The 17220-nt window shown below is 40.9% G+C and overlaps 1 protein-coding gene across 3 annotated transcripts in view; it reads right to left on the reverse strand.

Moving 5' to 3' along the window:
• mid1 (midline 1) overlaps positions 1–11131 on the reverse strand; it is a 30410-nt gene extending 19279 nt beyond the window's left edge. For 2 of the 3 annotated variants that reach the window (XM_080497758.1, XM_080497755.1), the window contains exon 1: positions 2951–3100. The gene's annotated coding sequence lies outside the window, so the exon portion shown is untranslated. Of the gene's footprint in view, positions 1–2950; positions 3101–11100 lie in introns of those variants that run through there. The other variant, XM_080497757.1, reaches the window with a different exon arrangement.
• Positions 11132–17220: the final 6089 nt, after the last annotated feature.

Here is a 17220-nt window from a genome sequence, read left to right on the forward strand (position 1 = left end):
CAATCAGATTACATCCTCTTCTCACCCATTCCCTTTTTGCTCCACCCCAGCACATATCAAACCCCCCCCTACAGGAAAAAAAAATCTGATAATCTCACAATGGTCATGCAAACTTTAAGATAAGGAAATAACACAGCAGCCTATCTCAGCATATATTATAATCATAATCCCATATCAAACCTACTCTCTTATCACAAAACCATCCTTTTATCTCGTGTATTCAAACAGACACGTTTGTTCAGTGGCTTGAAGCTGAATCTGTGCAAGTGCTTTCCTTTAAAAGCACAGCTCAGACTTGCATTTAATTGCAGTTGGCAATTTGGATCATATCACAGCTGAAGTGTGAATCAGGATACTTAAGTGCTGAGTAAGCGTGGATAGACATTTGTGAGACAGATGCCCTCAACTGTATGCTTCTCTGACAAATGATGAACTGACTAAACATTTTGAGTTTTATTTGATCACGATGTAATGGGTCATTTACAGATGAAACAATTACAATGTCTCCGATATGAGAGACAATTTCCTGCTCAAGCACTTTCTAATCCTTTTGGATATGGTCTTTTATCACCCTTAATGATAGCTCTGAACCATGCATTCAGCAACTGAAAGAGTGTGATTGCTCTTTGTCTTCTTTCCTGGGGCAGACACCTAACATATTTATCTGTAATCCTGTCTTCACAGCGTAACTGTGACCAATGTGTGGCCTGTTGCTGCTCCCTAAAGCAGCCAGCTCAGCAGCGGCCCACTCACTCCTAATGTGATTTACAGCTGCAGCAGCAGCAGCCAGCTGATTAGACTGACAAATCTACCTGATCTGCAGCTGCACACATTACCCAGATTAGCTTAATGGAGCCTGGCCTTGACCAACAGCCACTGATAGTCTCACTTAAATGATTATAGAGGACAAGTTAATTAGAAATCTAAACATTTCAGATCCTGAATTTAAGACACATATTTCAAACATGATTTCATTTGAAAAGAATAACAGCATCATCACTTTTATATTGTCGTAATTCAACTTTTGGCTTGAGCCTGCTTGTAGAGTGCAGAGGTATGTTAAAATGTTTATGAGGCCTCAATCTGATTGAAAGCCTAGAGAGTGCATAATATTTGCAACTACTTTTTTTTTTTGGTTAGTGAATGAAAGAAAGTTCTAGAGGTCAGCTCAGCAGGTTCTTTTTCCGTATCTCTGTCTATTTAATGTCTGTGCTGTACCGGTCATCCTGGTCAGCAGCACAACTTGCACCAAAAGCTCATTTCCTGCCTGCGGCTTGGCAGGTGGCATCAACGGGAAAACACTGTATCCGTCCCACAACCACAGGAACTTCACATAATGTCACTTTCCAAATATGTGGCTGGGCCCATTTAGTCACAGACCAAAGCTGGGAAAAAGAAAAGTTTTAAAAAATCTTTATCATTGTGCTTTAAACTAAAGCACATTATATATTGTTCAAAACCAAAATGATGCTCTATACTGCTATTTTAATAGAGTCTTGCAAGAAAGAAAAGTTTCCAGAGGTCAAATAACGACAGTGCGTTGATGTTGAGGAAAACACTCAAAGAGCGACATCATGTGGTCGACTATTGAAATGCAGCTGAGTGAGTAACCAGGTGTGCTGCGGAAAGGAAACCATGAGGTGTGGGCCTTTCCCTCCTTTAAAAAATAGATAATCGTGCCACAAATATATCATCAGAGGAAATTATAATTTTGTTTTTCATCCTATGTTTGGTGTCCTACTGCATTTAGGTTTAGTGAACCTAATCTCCTTTTATACATTTATGACATCCACTTGTCTAACCTTCTTAAGCCCGCATAGTGTTCCGCATAGTGTTCCATTTGTGAATCCCCTGCCACACCGATATGTTCTTCCTGTCTACAACAGTGACATGGAATATACACCCCACAGTGCCAACATAAGGCAAACTACACAAGTTTTCAACTAAAACGAAGAAAAGTGTAATATGAGCCAACAATGGGGGAAATTAAATATGGTTGACTGCAAGTGGTTAATGATCATTTTTGAATAGTAATTATCCTTTAATTAAAATCACTGTCAAAAGCTCTTATACAATGTAAAGCCCTCCACATGTGTTGCCAAGGTAACGGCTGTTTGTCACACTGGAGATCACAGGCGGAGCTCTGGTGGGAAGATGTCTAACATTTCTGCAAACAAGAACAAGATAAGTAACTAATTAATAGGGAATACCGCAGACTCAACTGCAGTGCCCTAGTTTTACTCTTCATTAGCTCCAGTTTGCTTTTATGTATGCATGCCTGTCCCAAACTGTGTCCAGATGTGCTGCCAGAGCACATATGGATGTTACAGAGGAGGGAAATGTCAGTAGCTTTTATCTTATCTGTGGAGCAAAAGGTATGTTGTGGGTCACGAGGCTGCCAGATTATGAATGAAAGGGCACTTTTTAATCTTTCACATGGCTGTGAGGGTCAAAGGAAATGTAAAGAAAATCATCTTTTGATGACCAAGAAATCTTGGTACTGATAAACTGACATGATTGGCCAACTTTAATTATATATTTAGCAATGATAGAGTCAAATACACTCTTAATCTATCACATTAAAATATAATCTTTCAGGCAGAGCAAGTGCTTACATGTGTAATAAATGTGACAAAACACACACTAAATAGCTGCTTTAATGCTTGAAATCTATTTTGTAACACCCCCCATCCCCATGCTTTTTAATTACAAAATCCCCGTTGGCCTTCTCACTTAGTCATCTTATTCCTCAAATATGATCCAGAGTATGAAACATGAAGGAATCTGTGAGCACTACCAGGCCAAACAACCTTAGCATTAAAACAGATCCCAGCCTGCAGGCTTGGAAACACACGGTGACTCATTGTTTTTGTTCAAAAAACCCACACAAACACAGAGGCAGAGCCACAAGAAGAGTACAGGGTGAAGTTAAGTACGACCTCTGACTTACCTGCCACATGGTTGCAGCCATAAACAAGCAGGAAAAGAAAAGTGCCACCTCTAAAATCAGTCACTGTTGATATTTAGTTGCTGCAAAGCTGTCCCACTGCAGTGCTCTGAACTTTAAGCAAAGTGTCTCGCTCCTCCTGCTCTCTGTGGATCTGTGACCCTCTAACCCTTCCCTCAAAGCCCACTGAAATATAGCAGGAGAATCAAAACTTTCTACCCTTTTTTTTCTTCCCTCACTGAGAACTCTACCTATCCCATCTAGATGTGGGCTGCCAATTGTTGCATTAGCCAATAGTATGAAAGGGGCAGGACTTCAGCTGGTTTGGTCTATCACTCTGGGCTATCAGAGCATGGCCTGCTGCCATAACTCTCAACAAAGCCTTATTGTCACCCTTTAATACATGTAAGTATACACTCTACAAGACAACTTTCTGTGAATTGATTCGACATTGGGCGCAGACTTTTACAGTAAGTGGAGCGATGACATTTGCAAGTAACTTGAAGGCAAAATCTGCACTGTTGAATCCATGTTAGACTTTATTGCCACGCTCAATCTGTTTCACGCTTAAGGCAATATTCAATACAAATGAAATAGTGCGTGGTGGAAACACAGTAATCAATTATCGTTATACTCTCCACATGAGAGAAGAGTGACGATTTGTCTGTGGAAAAGATCTAATTCTGTCACAGTTAAAGGCACAGTATATTCAAACAGGATCAGCCGTGTTTCATGCTGTGTACTTCTGACAATTAACATGTTTATTACCAAAGCTGTTCAACAAGGAAGCGTCATTGAGATGAAAACATAGGTTAATTTTTAAACTCTGAAGCAACTCTATCCCATAAAGAATCACACCCTTTTTTCTTGTGGGCACATTCACTGAAATGGAAACGTACAGGAATGCGGCCTGGCTGCGACAGCTGACTTAGATAGTGTTGAAAGTTGTCTCACATTGTTGGCATCTGTTCACCAGTCTTTGGTTGTGAGGAAAATGCTCCCAACACAAACATGTGCTGGCTGACACAAGTGGCATGCACATGGGGATGCCGATATAAAGTTTGATCAGATGCTTAACTCTGGAGTTGAGTTTACTGTGAAACTTTTTTTTAATTAATTCAACTCGATACATTTACCTGGGACGACCTTGCTGTCAGAATCAAACAAGACTTTTTGTTTAGAAAGTTTCTCTGCAGTTGTTTATGTTACGGGACATAACACAGCACATAAGGCACAGAGTGATATGGATTTAAACCCAAGGCGCCTGCCAGGAGTCTTTGCAGTTCAGTTTAGCCTGCAGGGCTCCAAAGAGTATGACAAGAAAGTAAAACAACTGCTGTTCTCAGGTATGTTAACGTGCACGGTGAATTCAAAAATGCAATGCAAACGTAAAGCCAACACAGTCTATGCTGTTTAAATGTATGCAATGAAATATTTAAAGGAACAAAGTAAATTACTGTTCGACATCAAACCAGAACCTTTCTTCTGTTTGTTTACGTTGTGGTCCTCAGCTTCCTGTCAATCCAAAACAGTACATCACTACATCTCCAGTGTCCTGACAAAAATACACTGAAGTGGTATTAATTTAGCTCATTCAAAGTTTAGCTGAAGTGTCAAAGGGAAGATTTAAAGGGAGTTTTCAAAGTGCTATCTATTGGAAATACAGATCATGCCTTACCTCTCAGCCTGGTAGAAAGTCAACCAGACAGTCCACAGTCAGGGTGACAGATGAATACAGAAAGAAAGCCCAGGAAGAGATTTTTCTGAAAACACCGGCTTTCCTCTGAAGCCTCCCTTTAGCTCCTACTTTCTGTCTGAGTTCTGCAGCTTCATCTGTCTCACTGCTATCTCTGAAATTCTCCTCACACAGCCTCTTCTTCTCTAATCCTTTCTAAAGCAAGGCGAAACAGCTCCAAATGGTTCAACCAGGCACCGACTTCTCAGGCTTTTCCCTCTTTGTATTATTTTGTTGGCTGGGATCATTAACTTAGTCCCATGAGAACATAAGGAGGTAAATAACCCCCCTCCTTCCTGTGGGTGGCTGTCAATCACATGTGATGATGAGGAGGTGGTGGGGGCGCTTTCCGCCTCTGAGGAAGCACTGCTGATTGGTCACCGGGGAACAGAGGTGCCCTGCACGACAAATGGGAGCTCTGGGATGGTTGGAATTGTAAAGATTGCTCAGCTGAGGTTACATGCACATTTATAATAGACTATTACACTGCTCAGTCATTTACATGCCATTTACAAGAATATAGAGCCATTGAAATGAGTGAGTCATCAAATGTGGCAGTAAAGGTCTATTTCATGCAGCTGAATGCAAGGAAAAGGTAATTTACGATGCACATGAGTAACCAGGTGAATGTGAGGGTCAGCATTGGTAATCACAAGTTCTATAGAGGACCCTTTGGTACAGTCTGGACCCTCAGCGGGGGGGGGGGGGGGGGGGGGGGGGGGGACTGTGAAGGAGGCAAAAAGCTTCAGTTGCCATGACAGTGTGGCATGAGCAACGATGCATCCCAGCACTTGAGCCAAATGCCACTCTAATCTTTTCACTGGCAAACCTTCAGCTCTCTCCTCACAGCTTGTTTGTTTCTCAGTCAAGCCTAGTGCTGTCTGTCACCATCCAGTCTTGTCCAACATCCCATGCCAATCTAAAGTCTGCTGCATTTTGTAAGGAAAAGGAATGTGTAAAGACACTTTTTTGTGAGACAACAATACCTGAGGGAGGTCACTCTCCTTCTAAGTGTCCCCAACTAAATTCTCAGCTTGGCAAGCAATGAGAAACAATGGGCAAATTAAGACTCACTTCCAGTGCGACTCCAATGCGTGGCTCATTCTGTACAAATTACCAACACGCTAATGGATTTGTAAACAGTACAACACAAATTTATTCACAGACAGCAAAGCCACATTATTCTCACATTGCTCCATAGATGTACACCACTTTTCCACTCATTTACGACAGCAAGTCATCAACAAGAAAGCATTATTGCCCCTGCCCATGGCTATACAGTGCAATATACATTCACAAACTGTCATTGAAATAATTACTTTGCCACTTACTCTCATGCTGGGTTTCATTTCGATGCAATAAAATACCATTAAACTCAAGACACTGCCATGGATTTTAGTGTCATACTGACATTTGAAGCCAGTGCTTTTAAAGGTGAAAATCCCTCACAACTCCAGGGTCAGTCAAAAGTCACTCCCCTTTCTGAACAGTAATAAACATTAAGTGGAAAAATGTCTGTTTCTGTTTTAATCATTCTATAAAAGAGAAAACCCGTCTGGGTTGTGGTTTTAACAACTGTCCCCAACTCGCCCACTGAAAACCCAAACTGATTTGTATAGTTTCTGTGGCTCTTAGTCCGGGAAATAAATCAAAATAATTTATTTATGTATATCCCTGTTACTTAGTAGCGTGCATCTGTGTCAAAACAAATACAGTGTTCTACAAAATACACATTTTTGACAACAACTACATGATCATTTATCTGCTGTGACAAAGCTGAGGCCTCCAGACATCAGGGACACAATATTTAGAATATTTTCTGTTAATACGAATGTACAAGAAGCAATCAAGATGCTGACAATTTTTATGTAATCCTACCAAAATTATGTTCAGAAAATATGCTTCATTATACTGTACATAGATTCCCTTATCAATAAATAACAGCACTGTTGGAATAATTATTCAAAACAATTGAATATTCATCCTCACTAAATAAGGCCATTTGCTGCCTGAGGCAGTTCTCTCACTGACGGTTGGAACATCAAGCTGTATTAATTGGGGGAAAAAAAGACCTGAGAAGGGCCAGGAAAAACCTCCTGAATGAGCTAAGATAAGAAGTTAGACTGGAACAGGCTGTGAAATTGAATGTTATATAAACTTTGATGCTTGAGAAAGAAAAAGGGATTTCTCCGAGGGAACAAGAGAGAAGACATTTGTAAACTGCATCATCATCATATTACAGGCTTCACCTTGGTTTTCAGCCACAGAGCAAACTTGATTCATACAGAACAAAGAAACACTAAAATATGCATGTAATCCGAGGTGTGCAAATAGTCGCGATGCAGAAAAGAAAGTATAAGTCAACACTTTCAGACTCATATGTTTGTTTGATCAGCAGGACGACAAAGTGCACATGGTCAGAAACTGCCTCGACACCAAACAAACTGCTCACTCAAGCATCATAATATCCACATCAGGGTATTTCTGGTAGACTCGGCATGCCACAGAATAAGCATCAAATCTGACTTACACACAGTACGAAGTGATCCTCTGAAGCACAGCGACAATACGCAATATTCCCATTGACAGGTCAGCTCTTCATTTCAGAAACACATGGATGAGAGATTAAAGAAAACATAGAGTAGCATCATGGCTAGTCCCTCTCCATGCTCTCTTCCTCATTGCCAAAGCTCCCCACCCTACCACAACCCCAGCCGTATGCTCATACGAGCGTGAAACATGCCCAGGAAGCGTCACTTCCACTGGGTCATTTCATGGATACTGTCTCCATTAATGGTCGGGCCCATCAACCCCCCTTGTGGGGTTGTGCTCTTGCCCTTGGCAACCCCACCCTCTCAGCAATAAGACAAAGAGGTAACAAATGGAGGGACAAAGGGGGGGGGGGGGGTTGCACAAACCTTGGGGACCACATTTTGATGAGTTTCTAACTAACCAGCCAGGCCTTGAGCAGATGGGATCAGTCTCCAGGGCTATGCTGCATGGTTGCATTTAATACACAGCAGTATACATCCTCACAATAAATGCTGTGCTGCTCTCCAAATGGCACTCATCAGATCATAGAGCTCGTACAAACAAAAGCAAAATATCTTTGCTCTGTTATGTTTGCAATTAAGCCCTCAGAAATGACAATAATTATCGTTTGAATGTACATGCCTAATTGAGTTAACACACGCCTCAGCATCTAGATTGTCTTTTTGATCACACACACTGATCTGAGTAACAATAATTATTTTCCTAACTAGGACAGTAGAAAACACTCCTCAGTCTGCCAGGAAACAATAAGATGAAAGCGTAGGCTGCCCCCGTCATGGCAAAGGTTCAAGATTTTAATTGCTTTCATCCCCAAGGCATGCTGCCCATAAACTAAGCAACACACAATCAATCCAAACATCAGCGAAATGAATGAACACGTTAGTCGCAAGCCAATTAACGCTTACTGTAATTTATCTTCAAGTTCTCAGTGAAGTTGTATTAGCTCTGTGCGAGGGTACAAAGAAAAATGTGTCCTTTTCTCATTATAATCACATGAAGAGAGTAGAAACTAAAGTGTATGAAATATGTGCTGTAAGCACCAACTAATACCTACATACATTTAGTGTGATTTATGATTAGCTGGCAGAACATATAAGGCCATTGTGAGCAGTGACCTGGAATTGATTCCTTTACTCACTTTGCTGCAGCTTTATTGGACGTTGTTCATGGTTTTGCCAACAGCAGAATCGATTGTCACCCTTGTTTAGATTTCTGGTGTGCATCCGACAAATACATTTTGTGTTTTTGAAATTATGGCTCTGAAAGTTGATTAAAATGTACATATAGTTGAAAACAATTCCTTCCCAACAGTCTTCATGAAGACACTCTGGTCATTTAACTGTCCTGACCTGTTTTGACACATATAAAGTGGTTTCCATCATTATATGCTGCTTTAAAGTGAGTTCATAATATGAGACTTATGATAAAACATTAAATCAAAGTTGAAGGCTGAGGACACATTCATATGTGATTTAACAAGAAGACTAGCTATACTTTGTGGCTAAACCAACACATTGAAAAATTGTACTTGCCAGTGTTTTCTCATTGAAATAAAACAGTGCAGCAGTTTTGGAAAAGAAGGGTCATATGTTATGTTTAGTCCACACCACAAGGCCTTTAGCCTGAAAGTCTTGGCTTTTTATTTCTTCTTTTTTTTTCCTGTAAAGAAAAAAGTATCCTGTTGAAAGGGTGCGGTGAACGCCTGCTACATTCTTTGCTGCTTGGAGAAGTCTGTAATTGCTTCCAGCTTCTGAGAGATCTACTGAAAAGAAAAAAAAAAAGCTGGTGTCACATCTTTATCACGAATCTCCCACTGACAACACTGAATTTATCTTATCAAAGAAGGTGCTTCTGAAGCGTGCAGCCATTTCGCCTGTCTGGTAACCCTCTCACCAGACACCCAACCCCCAAAATACAGTCTCCATTTCACATACCAACTGCTGCAATTAAACGCAGCGCTTCTCCATTGCAGGTGGATATAAATGTTTAACTTCTCACTGGAGAAAAGGTTAAAGACCTATTGTTCTTTTCAGTTAGACAAACGGTGGTACTTCAGCGCCACGTTCAAACCTCCTACACCGACGGTTTGCTGGAGGTGGTCTGAACATCTGTTGTGGTGTGCTGCGTTCATGCGTCCAAGGAGACCGTCGGAGCCAAAGGCGGAAGCCCAGCTGCCGGGATCTGGGTCAGCAGCATCTGGGCTGAGGGATGTTTTCAGAAACTCTCTGCTCAGGTTAAGTTGTCACTATTGCACCATCAAAGATAGTGGCAGATGTTTAACGCACGCAGACGTAGAAGCACCAGTTACTGCGGCTTTAGAGATGGTCTCAAGGTTAAAAGCTTGTCAAGCTGATCAATTTTCAGCTTTGGCTGTGTACGTTGGCTCGGTGTGACCCTGTACAATTGCTCCACTTACACTCCACTCTGGGTGTCAACAAAGCATTCCTTCAAGACGGTGCAGGACACATTCCACAATCTTGGCTTGCGAAGCACATTTTGAGGAGTTTGCGAAAACGAATGAACCATCCACTGATAGATAGAATATTACTCTACAGTCGCGTCATGTGGGGAGTCAAGAACATGTACACAAACATAAGCCCCCATTTCCCCACTGGACCCCTTTATCATGTACATTCACTGGCTCTGAGAAAGAGAGTGAACAAGCATCAGCTCTTGGCCAGTCACAACAACCAGGCCCGGAAATCTCGCAGCTGCTGACGGAGCTGGCACAGCTGACCTCTCAGACACACTTTTGTTTCTCATCTGAAGCAAAGACTTGTCGAAAGAGAGCTGTGTAATGAGAGAAAGAGCCAGGTTTAATAAATGGATCGAAATTACTAGAGCACAAGGGAGTTTTAATACATTCAAATGTTCTTCCTGGACAGGTTATTTCATTAAATAGGACGGTTAAATGAATATTATTCAACACCTCAAGCACAAAAGATTAATATATTTAAAAAAAAGAGTACTTTAGCTGATTCTCTTAAAACTGAAACAAAGTGAGAGCCCCAGAACAATAGCAGATCCAGATGCTTGTGTGAAAGAAAGTACTGAAAACCAAAATGAATTCGCCAGAGTTCCCCTCCGCAGTTATTTGGCACAATTACACATTCTGTTCTCGCTTAGAACAACATGGCATCACTTTTGTTCCCACCAAAACAGAAGTTGGGAGAAGAGCAAAGCTGCAGATCGAAGACTGTGAGCCATCTCATGAAAATACGCACAACTGAAGAGCTTGGACACCAGAAGTATGACAGTAAATGCCTTCCAGCACATAGGAAAGATTGGGTTTTTGCCGGTTCAGTAACTTGCCAGCAGTGAGAAAGAAAAGCTGTTGTGTCCAAACTACACTGGGTTGTCAGCAGATGTGATGCACGCACAAACAACAGCAAGCTTGTTAATAACACTGCATATCTGACTTCTCTTTAAATTAACTTTTCTCGCACAGAGTCACCAACATTTTACAATCTTTTCACCCGTACTAGATAAAGTGCTGGTGCCTCTTTTCAGGCAAACCCGTCTGTGCACTCCTGTGCATTCATGCATGTGTTCATTTAGTATTATCCTGACGGTGCAGAAACCAGCCTGTTTGTTCCCCAAGCAGAATACATAAGCTTATTACATATAACATGTAATAAGTAATATGAAATCATTAAAATCTGTTCAGGTTTTTCATCTGTAAAACATAATGCGCAGGGAATTTTGGCCTTTAGTCACTTCTACTGACTCAGCAAAATGCTTGTCAGTTGCTCCTTTGCTCAGTCTGAGATAATTAGCAATGCCTGTGTGCAATAGGAACAGCATTTCCAGGTTGGCACTATTTAAACCCCATTAACCCACTAAATGTTTCTTTATCAGATCTTACCTGCTTCCCCATGGCTGCGGTGGTATGTGTCTCTCCCTGGTGAATAAATACTAAAGCTAAAACAGACTATCACTCTTAGGCAGCTGGCACCTCCCCTGAGGTAAAACAGACAGGAGACAGAAGGCTGAAGGTGTTCATTCTGCATGTGCACTCCCCCTTCAGTGGGGTGTGTACCGACACATACCTCACTGACACACACTCTCAGACTCATCTGCTTTACAGGTTTACACAGGAGCATGGAAAGCTCCAGAGAAGAACACTTAACTCTTTGATGAGCTGACATTGATGGCAATGAGCTTATCCCCATCGGGATATTCAGCCAAAAAGAGTGGAGCTTCCTTTTTTATTAATCCAGCGACAATAGCAACAAAACTGAAGAATAGAAAGAGTTCAGTCCGGCCTTATATAGCTACTTTATCAGATAACACTGATAAAGGGCTTTTCTTCACCACCACAGGGCGGCTTTATTATGTCGCCATGTAGAGAAAAAATAAGTCTTAAAGCCGAGGATTCACAGCAGCCAACAGGCAAGAAGCAGCATAGCAGAAATAAAAACCTTGTTATTAAGCAAGCGAGAATTGCTTTCCTCCACCCTAATGAGAATTCATCCTGTGAGATAGATGAGTCAGACTGAGAACACAATTCCATAATGAGATCATATTTGAAGAATTGGGCGTACATCCCCATGAGTGCGGGGAAATAACTTTGGTCAGACCTGATCTTATCTTTGGAAATGCTTGCATTTGAACTCATCAAGAAATAAATCACTGCATTGAAAGGTTAAACACACACACAATCCAACTTTGGAAGGAAAAAAAGGTGAGGATGTAAACCTGCGAGGGAACTTTGCTATTCTTCAGTCACGTCTGCTGAGGCACAAACATAAAGACTTGAGTAGCCAGGATCTGGACAAGTAATAGGCTTGGCCACACATTAAATCAGGACTGGAAAGTTTTGAGAGCTGACGAATCTACTTGGGGAGAAAGCAGAAACTTTAGACTTAGTCTCCATGGAGGCTATTTTTGATTTTTTTGATTTTTTTTTTTTAAAGGTGAAGCTAGAACTCGTGCAGGAGTTCAAATATACAAAGTCATATCATGACAAAAACAGGAGACTGGCAGTGGAGGTGCACAATTAGTTTCTGCATCACTCACACAGCTCTCAGGGAAACATGCTATAAATCAAACTGGAAGTTCGACAACATAAGCATCTGTCCACACAACCAGATGTCCTCTAACCTTGATTTTGGGTGTATTAAAACTATAATATTACAGTGGATGTGGATACTAGCGAAAAGTGAACCTTCGGGGCAAACTCTGAGTGGTCTCTCAATGGTGTGTCTGACCGTGACTTGACTGTCTCCAGTTAGTTTTGTGTGTCTGAGTGAGCGTGGCAGAGCCACTGAAGTGGTGCAGGTGAGGTTAGAAGCCGACATAATGAGGTTAAGGAACGTCTTTCCTTCAGTAATTGAAGCAAACTCCTCAGGCACCTCTCACCTTATTTTCACCAAATGTAGCACACAGTTGCTTCTAAAGATGGCGGTGTCTTTTCTGTCTTTCTTCCAAGGGGAAAATAAATAAATCTGATTGGACACAAACGGGTCCTGGAGTTCAGTAAATCATGCTGACAAAGCATTTCACCTGTGGAGTCTGTTAATGTATAAATCAAACCTCTGCTACTTGTCTAAGAAGAGGGAAAAGTGAATTGATTCTTGCTCTCAAGGAGACTGCTGGGTCTTCCCCTTTTGAGACATGATGACTATAGCAGTGATCTCTATTTAACAAATCTCGTCTCTCATTAAGCTTAAGCATCGCTCTGAGCAGGTTTGTGAATGTGAAACACTGATTTTTTTTTGGTAAATGTATTATTAATAAGTCTATTTTTTTCTAACCTCTCCCTACTTTGTGCTTTGTAAGAACTCAGTTTCGTGTCTGTTCATTGAATTGATCTGATCTGACCCAGAGGACTGAATGGGCTCCAGGAAAAAAAATAATAATCAGCTTCTCTCAATCAGTAAGAACTGACAGATTCAGGTCTCTGACGTTTCTGCGGCTCTTCTTTAAAATGTCATCCGTACAAGGATGTCTTCCAGGTTCTTGTTGCAAGACATTTTTCTGTCTTCATCTGCGAGGAAACTGCAAAAACATGGTGATTAGACGGGACTTTTTACACACCTGTTGAGGTGAAATAATTACACCTTTATGCTTCCTTTATGTTTGATGATGTCACTGAATTTCCAAGAAACAGAAGTTAAATGAGTGTGGGTGTGTAGAGTTTTTTTTTTTTCACATTTATGACAGATGTTTAGTATCAAACTATTGGTTGAGTCATTCTGAGGCTTCACTTACCTTAGATTGCATGAATTAAAGTTTGGTTTGGATCTGCTTCGTGGTAAATGTTAAGTAGACCAGTTGAATTAATTTAATTTGTAAGATCTATCATTAAAATAATACAAAACCTATATTTATGAGAAAGGGAGTTGTGCTGCATCATCTCAGCATAAATTGAAACGCTTGTTATAATGCTGCTGCCTTGTGCAGACTGATCAATAGATAATCCTCATTTAAGGACTAAACGTGTTTCCTTTGTCAATTGTCCGTCACTAATCAGGTAATACTCCGATGATCTGATTAGTGATGGCACTTGGAGGGTTTCTCAGCTGTTATACGCTGTATAAAAATTGTCAATAATTGGTATGAACATTTTGTGGGCATTTTGTGGCCACGATAGGTTCTTTTGGAAGAGAAATCTTTACAGAAAAATTGTGGTAAAATGTGTGAAGCATATCTCTTTCAATATAAAAGCAGTAGCATCTCCTGCAGTTCTTTGTCTGGGGAATTGTGTGGATTTTTAACAAACTAGGATGTTTATATTATACTACAAAACACATAGAGGTTTAGAATATTTACTGTTTTTGCCCTCAGTGTTTAGTTCTTCTATGTCTGTAATAGGAACTACCGGTACATTTCAGAAAATGGCTCTCAGATGCATATTTTCACAGAACATATGTTGTGAGATTTCACATCTCATTAGCAAATGTGAAGTAACCACTAAATGAAATGTTTAGAGACCTAAGTACTCTGTCAGCAAAAAATAGGAAATGAGGACTTGGCCATCAGTGGGTGTTGTTTGTTGTCTCATACAATCTCAACAACAAGCTTAAGGAGAAAACATCTGGTGGCTCTAATTTCTCATGTTGCATGGGAGTCATTTTTTTTACTGCCACATATTTTTCTGTTTATTGCGCAAGTTTGAGGACTGAACAAAACGGACTGCTGAAAGCTGCCTCTTGGTTACTGTCCTGAAAGAATCCTGTTAGTGTAATTTAAACAACAAATCACCCACGGCCCAGCACAGCCAAAGAACTGACATACTGAGACTGACCCAGTCCAATCCACACCCCCTCCGATCCCCCCATCCGATCCCCCCGTCCAATCCCCCGTCCCACCCCGAACACAGTGTGCATCCCAACTGAGCTGCTCCAAGTATCATGTGTACCCAAGGAGAAAAGAATTGAACATAGCTGGTGAAAGCTATGGGGTATCTGCAATCTCACAACCACATGTAGGTCCACACATGTCATCTATTTCCAAAGCATCGAGAACACTGAGTATTTGAGCAACAGATCCAACATATTCTCCGTAATTTTTGTTGACTGCAATGTGGTCCCTGTTTCACAACGAGAAGAATTAATCATATTTATCCCAATTGGAGCATGAGGCAGACCAGATGGCGAGAATGAAATAAGATTTTGCAGGCTGCCTGAACACAAGTCTTGTGTTGCCTTTACCGAGTTTGCAGGAAAACACGACGGGAGAAAGTGTTTCTCAGTATTCTGGGCTGATAATCTCACACTGATACAAATTAATTGATTTGGAAAGGCTTGACATTAAATTAAAAATTCAAAAACCCAGACTAAAAAGTGGTTCTTCAAACGCTCCTCTCCAAAGACAAGATGGGAGACTTGCTCAGAATCCGAAACTGCACAAAATTGCTTGAACTTGTTTTTATCACTGACACACTTGGTATCTGAAACATCACATTTTGCTCATGAAGTGTTGAAGTGGACTAAGCTGAGAGGCTTAATGCAATCACAGCTAATCCTTTTATCTTTAAGGGTTTTTTTGCTGGGGAAAAAAAAAAAAACTCTATTTCCCAGCGAGGACCATGGCTCTCATAAGCCACTGTTACTGACATCTGCGTGCTGTGTCACTCTTGCAGCCATCAATAGACTTCTTACTGTTATATTACATGTTTTTCCTTGAGGAAAATGATGGATGTTGGTGTTTACAGTTGTCGAGTCACTGGAGAGAGTTCCCTCTTAATAAAGGCTGTGGAAATGCATTGTCAGATAGACAATGAGGCCCGAGTGGAGTCATTAATCAGCACTAAATAACTTTGGGTCTCAACTTCGCAAAATGCAAATGCAGCACATTCACTTGGTTGATTGGGGGCAAGGATTATATTTGACTTAAAGGTACCACTCCCAGATTTTAAGCTACATTTGGAACATTAGCAGTGGGGGTAGACCTGCTCATACATGCTATGGACTCTATCAGTGGGCACTCAGTCGCGTCAAACAGAAAGGGAGTCAAGGCAGCCTGCTTAAACCAGCATAACAGGAAGTCCAGACCTGCAGCCTACAACGGCAGAAAGAAGAACATTTTATTTAAAGGACTTTTGCATGCATGACTTATACCTTAATTAGTTCTCTAGAGATTGATTTTTTTTAATGTCCTCTGCAGAGATTTGTGTCTCAATGTCGACCTTGGAGCCACAGGGCCAGGTCCTCTCTTGTTTCTGAACACTGAGTCTGGTTTTTGACGCGACCTTCCTTCGTCCTCCCTGCAGCTGCTCCTGATGCTGCAGAGGAGACTCAGTCCAACAGGATGGACTCCCTTCCTGCTGGGAACAGCAGCCACACTGTGCCAAAATAGACCAAATTACATCCATCAGCACGACAGAAAAAAACATGTGCAGTTTCATCTGGTTAATTTGAATGGTTTGCTTTCTGGATGCAGGTCACCAAGAAAACAGTATCCTCTGTCATCCAGTATTTGTGACTGTTTAGAACAATGAAAGGCTTAATCTGCAGCAATGAAAAAAAAAAAAAAAGCAGGGGAACAGTGATGAGGCTGGATTTTCTGTAAAACACATCCAGACATCCTGTTCTTTCTCTTTGGTCTCGTCAGAATGAGACTGTGGCACAGCCAAGGCATCCTGACTCCCACAGCTGTGGAGTTTAACCCAACATCTTGTCTTGACAATGTTCACTGTCTTTCTAAATGATGTATAACCCTTTTCTAACACTTAGCAACACTATTCCAATAAACGCTGTGGTTTCCATTATTGTGAAGGTATTTATTCAAAAACACCCCATAGCAACAGAATAAAACTATTATGAGACTGTTGTACAGAGGTCTGTCAAGTTAACCAGTTAGTGACATTAACATGCGTTTCGGGTGATCCCATCTCAAGTGGCAAGCTTTATAAAGGCATAAAGGCCTGGGTAGAGGATACCATCCATCTCATAACTGCACGCCGGGCTATAGAGGTAATAATACAATCCGAACTTAAGTGAATAACGCATGATATAGACAAATGTAAACTGCCCTACCGCACCTTTAACACCTTTTAACCACTCACCTTATATACATTTTGTGATGTCTACTATATATACACACTAAATATACACACACATATTTATTATTTTCAAAGCCAGATATCAACTTTAAGAACCATCATTATTGACATTAATTAATATGAATTGCAGAAGACAACTGAGGGTGTAAAACAACACAATTTGTTTTTACAGAAAAAAAACCCCCATCATAGCTAAGTCTATTAAAAATGACATCAAACAAATAGCTTATCAATATATAATGATTCACTCCGTGCTCAATGCTCACTGGTTTGAGGAGGCAGAGAAATCATTAACCAGAGAAAAGTCTTTTCTGGTGTCATGCTGCCCCCTGATGGGCAATTTAGGTAACTCTTTGAGTCCCGTTACTTCATGCTGCTTCTTGAAATTACCCCCCACTACAAAGGGTCAAATTACATTATCTGGCACCTGCGAGCGTATTTCATTAATAGGGGCTCAATATGCATCCCACTGTCTTT

The sequence above is a fragment of the Blennius ocellaris genome (genome assembly GCF_963422515.1).
Source record: "Blennius ocellaris genome assembly, chromosome: 6".
Lineage (NCBI taxonomy): Eukaryota > Metazoa > Chordata > Actinopteri > Blenniiformes > Blenniidae > Blennius > Blennius ocellaris.